Raw genomic sequence first — 18,596 nt, forward strand, 5'->3', positions numbered from 1 at the left:
TGCACTGTTGCAACAATAAATCTTTAGTTAGTTGGAAACCTCTAAAAGGGTGTTCTAATTTTTTTCCCGGCAGTGTGCGTATGGATTTTCGACAGCTGTTGCACAATAATCTCCGCGGTGATTCGGGAGACTGTTTTATGATGGCTTCGCAACGTATACGTAGTATTGACTCTGTTGAGTGTTGAGTGCGGCGCTAGCTGTGTGTGTGTGTGTGTGTGTGTGTGTGTGTGTGTGTGTGTGTGTGTGTGTGTGTGTTTCTATATATGCCTTATTGTGATTCTTGGTCTGTTTAGCCCCAACAACTGAGGGTTTGCATTTTCTTAGACAGCGCTTGATCGTTGCTATGTGCCTTGAAACTGACGATGTGTTCACCTGTTGAAACATTGGCGGTTCTCGGAGACGTCAGCCGTCAGCAGTCCCGCAAGTTGTCTGAAGATTTTATACGTCGGGAGAAACTCAAGTTTCACATTCACTTTAAATTTTCTTTACTTACTGTTGCACTACCAGTTTCAAACCGATTTTTCGTAATCACAATTGTGGCAGCTCATGACTTCAGTATCAAGTAAAGCAGTGTGATACTGCTGGCTGCGAGATCCCAAGGAGCAGTTTCATCCGCCTACTTGGCACCTTACCTTTGGGGACTTGGAATGTTACCATTATTCCCTTTCCTGCAACACACGGGAGGGAGGGAGGAACGCTTGTCCAGTATGCCCCTGTGCGATTCGTCAACTCCCTTACGCGAGTACAGTCCGTAAGGGAGTAGAACGTTGGAAGAAGTGTACGCATTCTAGAGTCTGTCGTAATGCTAGTTCTCTAAGGACGCTCAACATAGTTTCGCAAAAATGGCGTCCACTACTCTCCAAAGTCTCCTATCTAAACAAATTGGAGGTCATGATTCAACGTCCCATCGACGACGAGGTCATTACATACGGAGCACAGTATCGGTGGGGAAGGGAATCGGCGTGGATGCTTTCAAAGGAAATTTCACAGCATATACATGGTGTCCAAAAAGTAATGATTCGTTATCATCAAAACTTTCACGTAATCAAGTCTTCTTTCACGGGTGTCTGAAGTGCTGATGTAGAAGAAATAATACAAAGTACTTCTGAAAATTTGTTAGGAAAATACTCTAGGAGATGCCTGAATATGGAAAAGAACCACCAACAAGGACCAATATCAGCCTTCTTGTCTATAAAGTCAGACGAACAAGATGTGTGGTTAATGAGCAACATCCTGGACGCATATCAGCTCCTGACGACGCAGTCCGGAGCACTGAAGGAGCCCACGGCCTTCCGCGGTCGGTCGAGACTCTACAGAGAAGCTTGAAACTCAACCGCAGTCTATCGCGTAGATGCTGGTTATCAGGAACTGTTCTCCAACACCTTCCTCCATTTGTCAACCAAATACTAGTTTATCACTTGCTCGTCATTAAAAGTGGGTGCTTATAATCCCAAAATGTAATCTAAATTATGTGAAATCCCAAGATGTATTCTAAATTATGTGAAAAGATGAGAAATGTTCTGTAATCTTAAGACTTGCGCAGTAATTTTCATTTGCAGGACAGACCGTACTTGGGAAGCTGTGTATGTCTGTTAGGCTAGTGCATATATGATCCATTCCGACACGTTGTCATGAACTCCACCTTTCCAAACTCACGCAAGGGTCGTTTCATCGTTCCCAAGCGGTCTTCATTTCTCTACATCGTGAGCTCCAAGCGTCACTGGTTTCACTGTCACCCACAGTTTTTTCCGTATCCATCCTTCCATGTACATCGTGGGTCAGTCTTAAACATACTCTTCCCCTCCCCCAACTTATTTGATTCTTCCCTTGGGTCGAAGTTCTCAAATTCTCACACGTTTGCAATGTGGGGAACATAAATTTGAAGCTGCTGCTGCCTACGAGAACTTGATGTCCTATGGAAAGTTTGGAGTTTGTACTATCTTGCACCAACGTCCATGATTAAATTCCAAACCTCTCCACAGTGTCTCGTGGAGTGTAGTCAGTCGACACTGTTGAAGCTGAGTCACCTGTCACACAGAGATGTTGAAGTTCGGCGTCCACTTTGGTGCTATTCGAGAAGAGCAAGGTACTTGCTGGCAACTTGCTTTCCCCTCTCCCAGCTCTAGTCGTCATTAACAACATAATAACGAAACTAAAACTGCAGTCACACCATCACAGTCATCTGCACTTAAACAGATACATTTCAAATACTACTCTCACACTTCAGAAAGAAACGTTATCATTGCGAGCAATGAAAGAAGGCCTTTCCAATTGACTCAACCTACCTGTCAGGTCTCACAGCCAACAATATCATATGACATCGTCATTATTATTACTATTACCACTACCATTACACCTCGTTGTACAACATGATATGTGTAGCTTTTTACACAAAAAGTAACAAAAAATTCTGTAAGTCGTTATGCAATTTAGTGTTGTGTGGCGCGGCTCCTTCTCAGCGCACATGACAGTGGCCAAGTTTTTCCATAGCCTATTGTCTATTGTTCGCCGGCTGTTGAACGCCGAAGTGCCTCACGGTTCCTTAAAGGCGTGGTTATCCGCTAGGCAGCTGTGACAACACCAGCTAAGGCCACATCTGTTTTAGAGGCCCTGTGTGCAGAAAATTTATGCTAAACGGTGTAAACGTCAGGATCTGTACACTAATTCACTGGGTTACGTTATGTTTGTCATATTGACGACCGTGGGGCGAGTTGGAGTCTATTCATATACCGCTGCGCACAGAGTTACAGTACATCCGAAGGGCTTCAGTGACATTAACCGCACATTAGTGAACCTACAATGACAAAAAAACTGATCAGCTAATGCTGTATCTCTTATATTAGCGATGAGAATTTACGCTGACAATGTCTTAAATTTCTTTATTGTTTTCTCACCTGATTTGTAGCAGGGACAATAAATGAGCACCAATTTAACATGTACACGTATCCCCACTACATACTTTATTGCCAGATTTATGAAATATTTGCATCATTGGATTTGCCTTGTCATCATTATCATCATCAGGATTTCCTTCCAGCGAGCCGGGTAGGAACTTGGTGAACAATATGCCTCCATTGGTTTCTGTCCTGGTATAGCTTTTCCCTGTCCACTACATCACATGTTACTCCTTTCCTCCTGAGATCTTCCTTAACCAAGTCTGTCCATCTCTTTCTAGGCCGCCCAATTGGTTTTCTTCCTGGTACCTCTATCTCCAAATACTGGACCACGAGTTGGGTACCTTCGCTTCATATGATCGAAACTACTTCAGTCTCAAAGCACTCATCCTGTGATCAATGTCACCTGCAGGTCTCTCGTTACATAATCATAGAGCTGACCTAAGGAAATTCGTTTCACATGCTTATATTTGACTCTCTTCTCTTTTATTTATGACACAGGCCTCTAGACTATACATCATGATTGGCAGGAGATAAGTTTTATACATCGTCTGTTTGGCTCTTTGAGGGACTTCCTTGACCCAGATTAGATTTCGTACTTGATGGAAGAAGCTAGATCAGCCCACATCTCGTGGTCGTGCGGTAGCGTTCTCGCTTCCCACGCCCGGGTTCCCAGGTTCGATTCCCGGCGGAGTCAGGGATTTTCTCTGCCTCGTGATGGCTGGGTGTTGTGTGATGTCCTTAGGTTAGTTAGGTTTACGTAGTTCTAAGTTCTAGGGGACTGATGACCATAGATGTTAAGTCCCATAGTGCTCAGAGCCATTTTCTGAAGCTAGATCCTATTTGTTTCGTAGTTTTGTTATCAGAAGCCATCATAGCACAGTTCTACTTTAAAAATCAATGTTGATGCCTTTATCTCAGTACTTAATACGGTTATTATAACAAAATATGTATCATTTGTAATAGTAATAAGTGGATCGGTTGTAAGCAGACGATAATACAGTCGATTGAAAAGTAGCGCACATGAACAGGAGTTGCACTGAATTAGTTCGATTAGTCACCACAAGTCTTTAGCTCGTCTGTCATTACTCATTTCTCTGGCTAAATGATTAACGCCATGGGCCAAAACATAATTTTAAGAGAAGTCAATTTTCCACTGCCGCAAGAGAAAATGGTGATAAATAGGTCTGTAAACTTTCACTTTCAGAAAAATTGGAATTTTGTGAAATGTATGGAGTCGGGTATTCTTTACTGTCACTAAAATATTTAAGATTAAGATTACCAGTTCACTTCACCGCAGCTTACTGGTGTGAAAGTATAGACGTTCGACTACAGCGGCTAAACCAGACATGTGAATGAACTTGAAGCGTGAGTGATCTATATGACTATTGGCTGACGTCAAACAAGCAACATAAATCATCTCATTTATTCATTATTCCTTCGTTTAGGATTATTTCTTTCAGTATCAACTGAATTATCTTTGGTCACTTCAAAAACAGGATCGTTAATATACCCACACTCTAATGTGTAATTAGAAGCTAAACATTGTCGAGGCTCATATCGGATCTCACTGAGGAATAATGGTGTCATAAATATTGGCCACCATTGTTGTATTGCGTGAAGCACCAAACTTTACCCCGTCCAATGGCTTTTAGCGTGTGACATGCAACTCCTATTGGACACACCGTCAACGAACGAAGACATCAATGCGACGGAAACCCATAACATAACGTCTGCGGTATTGCCCAGTTAATTGCTAGGAAAAATGCCGTCTTCCACGAACAACGAGTTTTCACTACTGAATAGTATTTTTTTAGGTCGTTGTAGATGCAATTCGTGGGAAATATACAGATGCTGCAGTGGCGAACAGTTCGACAACAACGAGGCTAACAACTCCCCTGTTCCCAGAATGTGGATCAAATGCAGATGGGAGACCGGTCATTTCGACGAACGCTAAACTGGATAAAGTGAGGTGAGGAATGTGATGCTCCATTCGAGGAAATTATCTGTCCAATGTCAAATTTTGTACGGCAGTGTTCAGAAAGTGACAATTCCCTGAATTGTTCTAATTGTGAAGGAATTGAAGACGTTGGATAAAGAAAACTGTCTAGCGTATTACCGTGGTTCAGTCACTCGTTGGCACGTATGGAACAGCAGAACTGGACTGTATTTTCTTCACTGATGGGGCGTAATTTCACCTTTTAGAGGACACGAGAGTAGCCAAAACAAGAATTTGGTCAACCGAAAATCCACTTGTCCTTCATGGAAACACCTTTCAGAGTAAGAAAACTGGATTGTGGTGTGTCTTATCGTGTAGTCGAATGGTGAACAGTGTTGCGTACCAAGCTATCATTGCACCATTTATTTCGGTTCTTAAGGCAGCTGAACGTCATAGTTGGTTGCACCAGCACGATGCCACATGTTATCAATATAATAGTGCAATTCATTTCTCAAGATAAATTTCTGGGGATCAAAGCATAACAAAAGGTTTACGGCCCAACGTCTCCAAACATCTGCCTGTGGAGCCACTTTAAAAAGGTGTCAATAAAAACAGGCTCCACACAGTGCCAGAACTGGAGACTGACGTAGCTTTGATTCGCAAACTGGCCTCAGCCTTGTAAAGTAAATATGCATAAATATTACTGAATAGGATAATCATGTTATACGAGGTGTGATAAAAAAAGTATCAGTGATTTCGTAATTTGGTGGGTTGTGTGAGTCCGATTAGGGCGAGTTTTTTTTTTTTTTTGTTGTGTTGATAAATATGTCTCAAACGTATATGTAAACTGGTAGCCATATTGGACGTTTCGTCTGCCGTCAGTTGTCAAGAACATTATTCATTTATTTTAAAAATGGATCACAGAATTTCCATTACACTTTGTTATAAAAATGGAAGAAAATGTAACAATGTTTAAGAAATGTTGAATACTGCTTTTGGTTAGTACGCTACGCGTAAAACAAGGGGTTATGGGTGGGAGAAGCGTTTCCAAGATGACCGTAAGGAAGCTGAAGATAACGAAAGTTCTGGACGCCCCAGCACATCGTCAACAGATGAAAACTTCGAAAAAATGAAAAAGATGATTATTAACGATCGCGATATCTTTTCGGATGTTTTGGACATGAAAGTGTGACAGCGAAATATGCGCCGAAGCTGCTGAATCTCGAACAAAAACAGCGGCGACTGATGATGCTCCGGAGTCGCTAAATGAAGTTAACAACGGTGCAGGATGACTGAAACGTGCCGTAACAAGCGATGAAACATGGGTGTCTGGGTACGACGTCGAAACTAAAGCTCAATTGTCCCAGTGGAGGCATTCTGGATCGCCAAATCCGCAAAATTCTCGACAAATATGGTATGCTCACTGTTTTCTTCGATTTTAACGGCACATGAGTTCTTCTCAAAAAGTGAAGCGATTAATAAGGAGTAGTCCACACGTTTATCGCCGTTTAAAGGAATGAATCCCGAAAAAATCGCTGGGATTTTTGGCGAAACAATTTATGACTTTTGCACCACAACAGTGCACCTGCTCACATTTCATTGTTTGCTTGTGAATTTTTGGCGAAACACAACAGTGTAATGATGTCCCGACTACCATAATCGCAATTTTCTGCTTCCAGAAATAAAGAGAACCTTAAAGGGCTGTCGGCTTACAAGCCAAGTTGAGAATACAGCTGCGTCGCTGAAAGAGCTAAGTGCTGCGTCGCTGAAAGAGCTAAGTGCTCTCCCAAAGATGGAGTTCCAGTTCGGAGATTGGAAGAAGTGCTGGCGTAAATGTTTAATACCTGATAGAAACTACTTTCAAGGAGTTAACAATAATGTAGATGAATCAATAAAACTATTCAAAAAAACGATAATTTCCGATACTTTCTGAACACGCCTCGTATATTTGACTACTTTTTGATGTGCGCAACTTTATGATCACCTTGTAGAAGCTTTTCAGTAAACATAGATCCACAAAGGAGTAATTTGAGAGATAACAGTGACTGCATGGTTATGAGACGCCACAGACTGCTGTATTAAGTAGTAGTAGTAGTAGTAGTAGTAGTAGTAGTAGTGGGTAGTGAGTAGTGTTTACCGTCCCGCCGACAACGAGGTCATTAGAGACGGAGCACAAGCTCGGGTTAGGGAAGGATTGGGAAGGAAATCGGCCGTGCGCTTTCAAAGGAACCATCCCGGCATTTGCCTGAAATGATTTAGGGAAATCACGGAAAACCTAAATCAGGATGACCGGAGACGGGATTGAACCGTCTTCCTCCCGAATGCGAGTCCAGTGTGCTAACCACTGCGCCACCTCGCTCGGTTTCTTCAGTATTAAATATTGTCCTATTTAGTACAATTTTATCGGAGTCTGAAATTTATACTTTCACTCCTATCAGTTTTCGCTACTATCATGAAAAATCCTATGTTGTTAGCCCAAATGCCCTCCAGGTGAAAACACATCACTCATATCTTACACACGCCAAAAGCTATTTGAGGGGGAAAAGTTTGGTGCCTCACTCCTTAAAGCAATGATGCACTACCTCTCTAACACCACTATCCCTGAGTGAGGCCTAATAGCATCTAATTAAATATTAGCGTGGGAGGGCATACTAACACCTCTGTTTCCGAGGTGACGAAAGATAAATAAAATTTTGCTGACGCTGAAACGAAGAATGCTCTTTTTTTGTAGGTTTTTACTAAACAAGGAATAATGAATGAAAGAGTGAAAGAGATGTCTGGTGTTACTTGTTTGGCGTCAACCAACGGACAGGTTCGTCAGCGCCGTTTTCAATCCGTTCGCTTGCTTGGCTTTGCTGCCACAGTCGAACATCTATACTTTCACAGCAGCAGGCTGCAGTGAAGTGAACTGGTAATCTTAAATATTTTACTAATAATAAAGAATAACCGACACCAAATTTCTCACAAAATTTTGTATGGTAGTGGAAGTGGACCATCAATCTGTGTCACCAGCTTCGTCTTACGACAGTGGGGCATGAAATTTTTTAAATGAATTATCGCTCTTTCGCGTTAACCACTTAGCCAGAAAAGTAAGGACAGACATGATACACAACATCGTACACAGAGTGCACCGTAATTAATTACGGAAACGCATCTAGTTCAAAGTACACAATACTAAGAGGAAAAAAAGTTGCGATAAACATGCTTTCTAAAACGCATGCCTTGACAGTAATGAGCGCTTCTTCTTCTTCTTCTTCTTCTTCTTCTTTGATACTGTGAAACAAATCTCTTCTTCCGCAAGATGTCTGCTTCCAACATTTTCGGAGAAGGTAATAAGAAAAACATGTCCGGCAAAACAAGGGCTCTAAATTTCATACCTTAAGAGCTGTGAACACTTCATCTACGCCACTGTGAAGCGTATCCTTTCCATTGAACAACTGCTCATAGTTCTTAACATAGGTCTTTTAACGCCCATGTTTACTAAGACTAGTTTTACTTCGTGTACTTTCTTATGTATGCGTTTACGCCGTTAATAATGATACACCCTGTGATCAACTTAATTACACCCATGCTACTTAAAATCCATGGAATACGTTGTACACTCAACACAGGCTATGTAGCTGGATCCTCTGTGTCCGGTGTCCACTATGTGATCAAAAGTATCCGGACACACCCAAAAACATACGTTTTTCATATTAAGTGCATTGTGCTGCCAGGTACTCCATATCAGCGACCTCAGTAGTCATTAAACATCATGAGAGAGCAGGATGGGGCGCCCCGCGGAGCTCACGGACTTCGAACGTGGTCAGGTGATTGGGTGTCACTTGTGTCATACGACTGTACGCGACATTTCCACATTCCTAAAGTTTCCTGGGTCCACTCTTTCCGATGTGGTAGTGAAGAGGAAATGTGAAGGGACACGTACAGCACAAAAGCGTGCAGGCCGACCTCGTCTGTTGACTGACAGACAGCGCCGGCAGTTGAAGAGGGCCGTAATGGGCAATAGGCAGACATCTATCCAGACCATCACACAGGAATTCCAAACTGCATCAGGATGCACTGCAAGCACTATGACAGTTAGGCGGGAGGTGAGAAAACTTGGATTTCATGGTCGAGCGGCTGCTCATAATCCACACATTACGTCGGCAAATGCCAAACGACACTTCGCTTTGTCTAAGGAGCGTTACCATTGGACGACTGAACAGTGGAAAAAAGTTGTGAGGAGTGACGGATCAAGGTATACAACGTGGCGATCCGATGGCAGAGTGTGGGTTTGGCGAATGCCCAGTGAACGTCATCTGCCAGAGTGTGTAGTGTCAACAGTAAAATTCGGAGGCATTGGACTGGCATGCATAGAATCCAGACTGAATGGGATGGGATGTTATGGAACGCCGACTCCGTGCCAGACCTCACAGACCGTCATCGATACCCCCCTCAGTGCAGCACTCAGTGAAGAATGGGCCATTCCGCCAGAAACCTTCCAGACCCTGATTGAACGTATGCCTGTGAGAGTGGAAGCTATCATCAAGGCTAAGGGTGGGCCAACATCATATTAAATTCCACCATTACCGATGGAGGGCGCCAGCCAGGTGTTCAAATGGCTCTGAGCACTATGGGACTCAACTGCTGTGGTCATTAGTCCCCTATAACTTAGAACTACTTAAACTTAACTAACCTAAGGACATCACACACATCCATGCCCGAGGCAGGATTCGAACCTGCGACCGTACCAGTCGCACGGTTCCGGACTGCGCGCCTAGATTCAGCCAGGTATCCTGATACTTATGATCACACAGTGTATAACTATAACCCGCTTCTTGCAGGAACAAGGCAATATTGCCATAGTGTGCTGAGGACACCTACTGAAACAAATTTGTCGCAGATGTAGGTTGGGGAATTCCAGCTCCTATTAATGCCCTGAGAAACTTACGGCTCTGTCTGTCGTAACGCGGCCACCCAATTATCACATGATTAACGTCTGCAATCTCCATTGGGTATACGTAGCAGTAAGGAGATATCTGAACTTCCATCCTGTAAAGGTGTGAAGAATAAGAGCCGTGTCCTGACTCGATGGGCGTTACAGCAGTGGTATAATATCGAGACAGCTTCATTTGAAACTCAGGTTTTTTTTCCAGAATGCTCGGCTGTACTGCGGCATGGTATTTTTTTTCGGACTCTTGTAAGATTTGCCACATCTTCGACCGTTCTTGAAAGACTTGTTTCTCTTCACCAGCAGTGAAATCTGAATGTGAAAGAGACGTGCAGTAAGGTCGGGCATCATTCACATTTTGTTCCGTCAAGTGGCCTACCAAGTCATTATGTGGGACACCAGAGAGGTAGACTTCACTTGCGGAAACAATTCAGAACCGAGTATTGCTCGCTGAGAACGGAGAGACGGGTGATGGGAATTATTAGGAAAGAGAGGAAAATAAGGAAATGGATCAGGGAAAAAAACTGGGATGAAAGACATAATTATAACTTTAATGACATCAGGTTACTTTACTGTATTTTAATTTCGAAGTAATCAACATAACTATTCTTATTTTTTTTAAAAAAAATCTGTCTTGCGGATCCGAGTATGGGCGATGCCTGCCGAAATGGGAGATATCGTTTGAAATTACTGTGACTGTGCCGACCGGTGTGGCCGAGCGGTTCTAGGCGCTTCAGTCTGGAACCGCGCGACCGCTGCGGTCGCAGGTTCGAATGCTGTCTCGGGCATGGATGTGTGTGATGTCCTTAGGTTGGTTAGGTTTAAGTAGTTCTAAGTTCTAGGGGACTGATGACCTCAGATGTTAAGTCCCATAGTGCTCAGAGCCATTTTATTTTTTTTTTACTTTGAGTGTGCTGGACAACCGTTGTGCGTCTCTAACTCGATTAAAACTTCGTTCTTTTGAAAGTGAAAAAGCGGTGTGCGTGTCACGTAACCAGCAGATGTATAATTGCTGAGTCAAGGAAGCCATCTGCTGCGTTCCCAGCGACATGGAAGTTTTGAGACGATGACGAAAGCGAAAACGCAAAATCCAGAGAAGAAAATATTCAGGATGAACATGAGAGTATATCGATGAAGTACTCAGTCCATGTCCGACAGAACAGACACCACTCGTGATGACATGGCCGGTGTGCACACTGTACATTAAACAGAATTCTCCGCTTCTCACGAGCGGTTGCCATAGCCGCTTCGGCCATTCGGACACGATCCCTGACCGACCCGAATTTCCAACTTATCGCACACTGAAATGCAGCAGCCCTTGTCCATTAACCCACTACTTGCGAATTCCTGATCCCCGTAGGAGTTCGGACGATATTAGTGCATCGGCACTGAAGCAGATGTCATGGACCCTTCACGCTATCAAACACGTCTGCTTCAGAATCGATACACTAATATCGTCCGAACTCCTACTGGAAGCAAAAACTTGCGAGTACGGGGTTATTGGACGAGGGACGGCGCACTGCAGCGTGCGATAAATTGGAAATTTGTGTCGGGGAGGGGCCGTGTCCGGATGGCCAAGACGGTTAAGGCGACCGCTCATGAGAAACGGCGAATCCGGGTTCGAGTCCAGGTCCCAGACAAATTTTCAACTTTCGCCAACACATTTCCATAATGCTCTGTGCGGCTCGAAGCAGTAGTTCCCCACCCACACTTTCCCTTTCCTTCCTATTCCTCTATTTCATATAGAAAGTCTAAAGAGGCCTAGTTCCAACAGCGTGTGCCAAATGGGTGAGGATGGCGACGTCGACGGTGATCTAGTACATATTAGCTTCGTACGTTGATTGCAGTCTAGAAAATAGTACCAAGAGTGTATTTTTAAACTAATTTAGTGTCATTGTAAAGTGTAAGGAAACTATTTTTCGTTTATTTTTATACACTTTATTTCACGACACAATCAATAAATAAAAAGGACAGATAAAGAACCATTATAGAATCTACTGCCAGTCAGAAGATGACGACTTGCTGGTCGAAACCAGATACAGCAATGTGAAAAGCTCATGTGAATGTGTCACAGAAATACAAAGAAGAGAATATGACATTGAAAGGTCTCTGTTGGATTCCTTTCATGTTAATTTCTTAAATCTGTTGTCATTTACGGAATACATTCCACTTCTAAATTTACTGTGGTGTTTCTGACTCTGTCTGGGAGGAGACTGAGCAGTGGAACGTGTTACTTTTACATATAATCAAGAACGATCTGTCACACTACTACACTTTAAAACACAGCTTATATGTAATTCATGTCACACAGTCTCATACGGAACCCACATTCTGTATATGAAAAGATACTGTCATCCCCCTTCCCCTCTGAGTGGAAGAATGAATGAGCAAATGTATTTCTAGTTGCATGCTTGATGCTAGAAGACAAGCCTGTCTGCCAGAGAACAGTAGGACCAACGTCGGAACAGGTAGCTACACTTTCTAAAAGCAAAGAGGTTTCTATTCTTGGTAGGGTCCTGTCCGTCCCTTCGTTTGTATCTGTGAAGCACCCCCCCCCTCCCCCCCCCCCCCCCCCCCCCCCCCGCCAGTAGGGCCCAGGCCAGTCTGTCCGCGGGCGAGCATCTGAAGTGGTAAGATCTCCAGCTAAGCACGTCTCTGCTAACTCCCTAGGACAATGGATTTCTTAAGTTCAGCCTAAATGAAAATTTAATCACCTTTATTTCAGGATTAGATCTAAAATATCTTATGTTATCATAAATTGCAACACAGTGTAATTCAAGTGTGAAGTTCAGAATATCTTCCAGTAGTTGCTTTGTCACTAGTTTGTGAGTAAAGTGGAACCACGTGTGGATGATCCGTAACTCTAACTAAGATCATCAATCTTAAAATGTGAATGTGCGTGAGATTATAACGTCTCGTCTTGACAATATTTTTCAATATAGCAACATATATTTACGTTCAACCCACGTGGGGTGTACTTTGTGAGACCAGTACCACGTGCTTATACAATTGTTTAACCCATCAGGTTAATAGTAAGACGATAGTAACCATTTTGAGGTTTTTCTTTCGTAAATTGCGTTTCGATGTAATTTATTTTAATTATCAAAATTATTGTAGAGTTACACTCTTTGTGCAAACCAAGTTGACCACGTGAAGCATGTTGTGCAATCATCAAAGTAGCCCTCAGCTATTCTTTTCGGGAAGATTTCAGAGAGTTAGTATGAATTTAGTATACCAAGGTGTGGTAATTTCATGATGGACAGGATTGCGCTACGAACGTTACTTCCTTGGTTGAAAATTGCAACAGTTGGTTGTGGTTAATTTCCTCTTGCATATGTTTAAACGTTCTTCAAAAATGGTTCAAATGGCTCTGAGCACTATGGGACTCAACTGCTGTTGTTATCAGTCCCCTAGAACTTAGAAATACTTAAACCTAACTAACCTAAGGACATCACACACATCCATGCCCGAGGCAGGATTTGAACCTGCGACCGTAGCAGCCCCGCGGTTCAGGACTGCGCACCTAGAACCGCGAAAACGTTCTTCGTGTGTTATTTTATGAATGGAGTGTTGTATCCAGTCTCTCAATCTTGGCTCCATATTTGATGTGTTCCGTAAGATTACATACTCACATTTTCACAATCCTAAATAGGGCACCAGTTTAATTATGAAGCAAGTTTAATATGCTGAAATTTTAACGGAACAATGATCAATGTTAAAATCAATGTCCAAATATAAACTAATTTATTTCTTTTTATTTAAATTGTCTTTTTTTATAAACATCACCAGTTATCGTGACATGACTACTAAAAGATTATGATTATTATTAGTCTGGTTGGGAATTTGGTAAGGCCGACCGGGGTGGCCGAGCGGTTCTAGGCTCTACAGTCTGGAACCGCGCGACCGCTACGATCGCACGTTCGAATCCTGCCTCGGGCATGGATGTGTGTGATGTCCTTAGGTTAGTTAGGTTTAAGTAGTTCTAAGTTCTAGGGGACTGATGACCTTAGAAGTTAAGTCCCATAGTGCTCAGAGCCATTTGAACCAATTTGGTAACAGCAAACAGTTGCTCAGTAATGCAAGGTTAACTTCCTCAGATAGCTCACAGCTTTTAACCCGCTTTTATTGTATTGAACATCAACACCGCTTTCAGGACAACTTAAAGCATCAACATTACAACATATTCAATCAAGCACTTAATCTCCATGGACAGTCCGTCATTTCCTTCTAAACCCTTTTGTTTTAGCCTCTCGAAAAATCTAATGCTATCCTCCTCCAGGGGGTATTTACCGCCAAGTTGCAAACCGTTACTGTACAGAAAGCGAAGTAGCTCGTACTTTATGCAGCACTGCATGTATTAATCTCTCTCTCTCTCTCTCTCTCTCTCTCTCTCTCTCTCTCTCTCTCTCTCCCGATTAGCGCAAAGTAGTAAGTTGGGATCCTTAGCAGAGTGTCTTTAACGACAACTAGAGGTCATTTGTATATGAATAATACCAATAAAACGACGACTTTACAGATACGTTGTGAGCAGAGTGGCGGTCGTAATATTTAGACTTAGGGAACACCTGTATAATCAATCTCTCTCTCTCTCTCTCTCTCTCTCTCTCTCTCTCTCTCTCTCACACACACACACACACAAAACACAGCATGCTTATTGCACCTGCAGATTAGCGAATGTTTCTACAAGGGTACTTACTGTGGCTATAAACGAACGCGAGTGACTACCGCCTGCCCCTGCCGCCGGTGGTTGCGGACGGGAACGGTGCTCTGCCGTGTTGTGTTGTGTTGTGTTGTGTTGTGCAGTGCTGCAGCGGCCAGCGGCCACCGGCAGAGCGCCGGCTCGTAAACAGTGAAGTGGCCAGCGGCGGCGCAGTTCTGCTAATCGGGCCGCTGCACGAAACAATAAATTAATTTGCGGCGAGCGCGAGCACTCTGGTTTACGCGCCGTCCGGCACGCCGCACTAGTTCCCGGTTAATCGCCGCCGCTACTGTGGCTGGGAGGGGACTCACAGTCCGCCGATCGGCCTCCACCGTGGGCGTTCCGAGCTCTGACCTGGCGTGCCAGCAGCCCTCAGCCAGCCAAACACCACGGCCGCTGTCTGCCACGTAAATACACCAGCGACGAAAATCGTACTTACGAGGAGAACACAACAAGTGCTATAACCCAATTTCCCAGAAACTTCCCTCAGAGGAAAATAAGCGAACAGGTGTTTCGGCTTATCAGTAGATACTTGACAGTTGCTGAGTAAAAAAAAAAAAAAAAAAAAAAAGCTGTCAAATTTTTCGAGTTATTTTCCAGGTACTTTATGTGCCTATTACCACGCGGAGCCGGCCGCAGTGTCCGTACAGTTCTAGGCGCTACAGTCTGAAGCCGAGCGACCGCTCCGGTCGCAAGTTCGAATCCTGCCTCGTGCAGCGATGTGTGTGATGTCCTTAGGTTGGTTAGGTTTAATTAATTCTAAGCTCTAGGGGACTGATGACCTCAGATGTTAAGTCGCATAGTGCTCAGAGCCATTTGAACTACGCGGTGTGCTTAAACAGCCGCGCCGTCTGAGGTGGTGTCGACTGTGATGTTTTGCACACAGACGAGCACCGCCTGGAGGGGCAGATCGGCGAGAGGTGTCTGTCTGGTTCTTGGTGTGACAGATGTTGTCCCTAATTACCCGTACGACTCCTCATCAGATACCCACTCAACTGCTCCTCTTTCCGGACGCGGGATGCTTCCCGCAAGCAAAGACGAGCTCTATGAGGTGAATTTGTGGACACGCAGCACACTCCTTGTTTATTGATGGTGAGAAATGTGTCCTTGAATTTAGCAGTTCCTTAATGAACTAGCAGCATCAGTCTGGAACCGCGCGACCGCCACGGTCGCAGGTTCGAATCCTGCCTCGGGCATGGATGTGTGTGTGTGTGATGTCCTTAGGTTAGTTAGCTTTGAGTAGTTCTAAGTTCTAGGGGGCTGACGACCTCAGATCTTAAGTCCCATAGTGCTTAGAGCCATTTGAACCACCGATTAGCCTTACTCGACTGCACCTCGTGGATGAATTTCGAAGCACCATCGCTCTATTCTGGTTTTCGTTGTAGTTACGGCGGGCGCGAGAGGGCGCGATTAGCAGTACGGCGGATGGAACGATCGATTCAGGGCGGTCGGGTGGAGCAGCTCTGGCCGAACGCAAGTGACGGCGTGAGTTAGAACGCCACCGCCAGAACGAGAGGACCACAGGTGTTTGCGTCCGGTTGAAGGGGATCATCGTCCGCTCTGGTCGTTTTTCCACAGCTTAGTGACCTTCTTTAATTTCTGTTAAGTGATAGTGCTGTGAGCCTGGACACTAATTTTGATTCCAGTTACAGACTCTGACTGACGGCTTAGCTGTTCGGTTACGTAAATTCCTGAAAGGCTGGCCTGAATAGCGTCGCCGTGCTTGTAATTGTGTTACGATTATCCAGTTAATCTGAAGGCCTATCCCCTGTTCTATTCTAGATATTTCCTGACATATTCGGGTTATGGGTGTGTATCATTTCTCTAACCGTTAATTGCGCAAGTTGCTGCCTTCTCCGAGTTGACCTAATTTGGACGGCTGTTTGGTTTAACCTCTGCGTCTGTCAGCCACCTCTGAGCTGTCCTGGGTCTCCGTAACGTCTCTCTGATGTTATGGTTCGATACGGGCGCATGGATTTTGCGGGCTTCGGTTTCTGCCCCTTGGCTTTTGAGACCTTGGTAGCTCGGTGTTTCCACATTGACTGTGGTTTTACAAAGGCACTATGTTTTTCGCACCGGGCTTGTATTTCTCTCCCGTGTGTGTTTATTGAAACTACACTCCTGGAAATGGAAAAAAGAACACATTGCCACCGGTGTGTCAGACCCACCATACTTGCTCCGGACACTGCGAGAGGGCTGTACAAGCAATGATCACACGCACGGCACAGCGGACACACCAGGAACCGCGGTGTTGGCCGTCGAATGGCGCTAGCTGCGCAGCATTTGTTCACCGCCGCCGTCAGTGTCAGCCAGTTTTCCGTGGCATACGCAGCTCCATCGCAGTCTTTAACACTGGTAGCATGCCGCGACAGCGTGGACGTGAACCGTATGTGCAGTTGACGGACTTTAAGCGAGGGCGTATAGTGGGCATGCGGGAGGCCGGGTGGACGTACCGCCGAATTGCTCAACACGTGGGGCGTGAGGTCTCCACAGTACATCGATGTTGTCGCCAGTGGTCGGCGGAAGGTGCAAATGCCCGTAGACCTGGAACCGGACCGCAGCGACGCACGGATGCACGCCAAGACCGTAGGACCCTACGCAGTGCCGTAGGGGACCGCACCGCCACTTCCCAGCAAATTAGGGACACTGTTGCTCCTGGGGTGTCGGCGAGGACCATTCGCAACCGTCTTCATGAAGCTGGGCTACGGTCCCGCACACCGTTAGGCCGTCTTCCGCTCACGCCCCAACATCGTGCAGCCCGCCTCCAGTGGTGTCGCGACAGGCGTGAATGGAAGGACGAATGGAGACGTGTCGTCTTCAGCGATGAGAGTCGCTTCTGCCTTGGTGCCAATGATGGTCGTATGCGTGTTTGGCGCCGTGCAGGTGAGCGCCACAATCAGGACTGCATACGACCGAGGCACACAGGGCCAACACCCGGCATCATGGTGTGGGGAGCGATCTCCTACACTGGCCGTACACCTCTGGTGATCGTCGAGGGGACACTGAATAGTGCACGGTACATCCAAACCGTCATCGAACCCATCGTTCTACCATTCCTAGACCGGCAAGGGAACTTGCTGTTCCAACAGGACAATGCACGTCCGCATGTATCCCGTGCCACCCAACGTGCTCTAGAAGGTGTAAGTCAACTACCCTGGCCAGCAAGATCTCCAGATCTGTCCCCCATTGAGCATGTTTGGGACTGGATGAAGCGTCGTCTCAAGCGGTCTGCACGTCCAGCACGAACGCTGGTCCAACTGAGGCGCCAGGTGGAAATGGCATGGCAAGCCGTTCCACAGGACTACATCCAGCATCTCTACGATCGTCTCCATGGGAGAATAGCAACCTGCATTGCTGCGAAAGGTGGATATACACTGTACTAGTGCCGAAATTGTGCATGCTCTGTTGCCTCTGTCTATGTGACTGTGGTTCTGTCAGTGTGATCATGTGATATATCTGACCCCAGGAATGTGTCAATAAAGTTTCCCCTTCCTGGGACAATGCATTCACGGTGTTCTTATTTCAATTTCCAGGAGTGTACTTTTCAACAAGTGGTATCCAAGCGGCCTTTAACACACGCCTTAGTGTGTTGAAGTTTTGGCGGCGTGAAGGCCACGCCTTTTAGAAGACGACGCCGGTCTGACGGGGAGGAAGGATATCCGGACCTGTGTTAACGAGGGCCGGCGGATCGGCAGACAACTCACCGTATCAAGAGTTACGTAAAGCAGTTATACGTAAGTGAAGGCTTGCCTTGAAGCTGTAATTTGACCGGGGGCTCGCAAGTGTTTTTTTTCCCCTCATCTCAAAAGAGTAATAGTTAAGGGTTTTCCTTATTGTTTCTTAACTGGAAGAAATTGTACGATTTTATTAAGTATGATGTAATTATGTAGACTTTAATATTTGAAAGCAATCATGCATAATTCGAAGCTTGTCTTGAAAGTTTGGTGGCTGTGTATCTTAAATGGTTGTTTTTCTTAAATGGTTAAAACCTTTTTTTTAACTGAAAAATCTTGGATCTTATTTAAATAAAGTGTGTAAATTAAAGGTTGAAAGATGTATTCCCTGAATATTGCCTAGTCGTTCCACGTTCCCTTGCACTTGTTTCTAAAACTGTTATTACGATCTGTTTGGCCA

The 18,596-nt window shown here is 44.8% G+C and overlaps 1 protein-coding gene across 2 annotated transcripts in view; it reads right to left on the reverse strand.

Annotated features, from left to right (window-relative positions):
- The window catches only part of LOC126277973 (autophagy-related protein 16-1-like), an 837,530-nt gene that overhangs the window by 700,845 nt on the left and 118,089 nt on the right, over positions 1–18,596 (reverse strand). Inside the window, exon 1 of one of the 2 annotated variants that reach the window (XM_049977627.1) lies at positions 14,460–14,661. The exons of the other annotated variant lie outside the window; for it this stretch is intronic. The gene's annotated coding sequence lies outside the window, so the exon portion shown is untranslated. Of the gene's footprint in view, positions 1–14,459; positions 14,662–18,596 lie in introns of those variants that run through there. 2 annotated transcript variants of the gene reach the window in all.

The sequence above is a fragment of the Schistocerca gregaria genome, chromosome 6, assembly GCF_023897955.1.
Source record: "Schistocerca gregaria isolate iqSchGreg1 chromosome 6, iqSchGreg1.2, whole genome shotgun sequence".
NCBI lineage: Eukaryota > Metazoa > Arthropoda > Insecta > Orthoptera > Acrididae > Schistocerca > Schistocerca gregaria.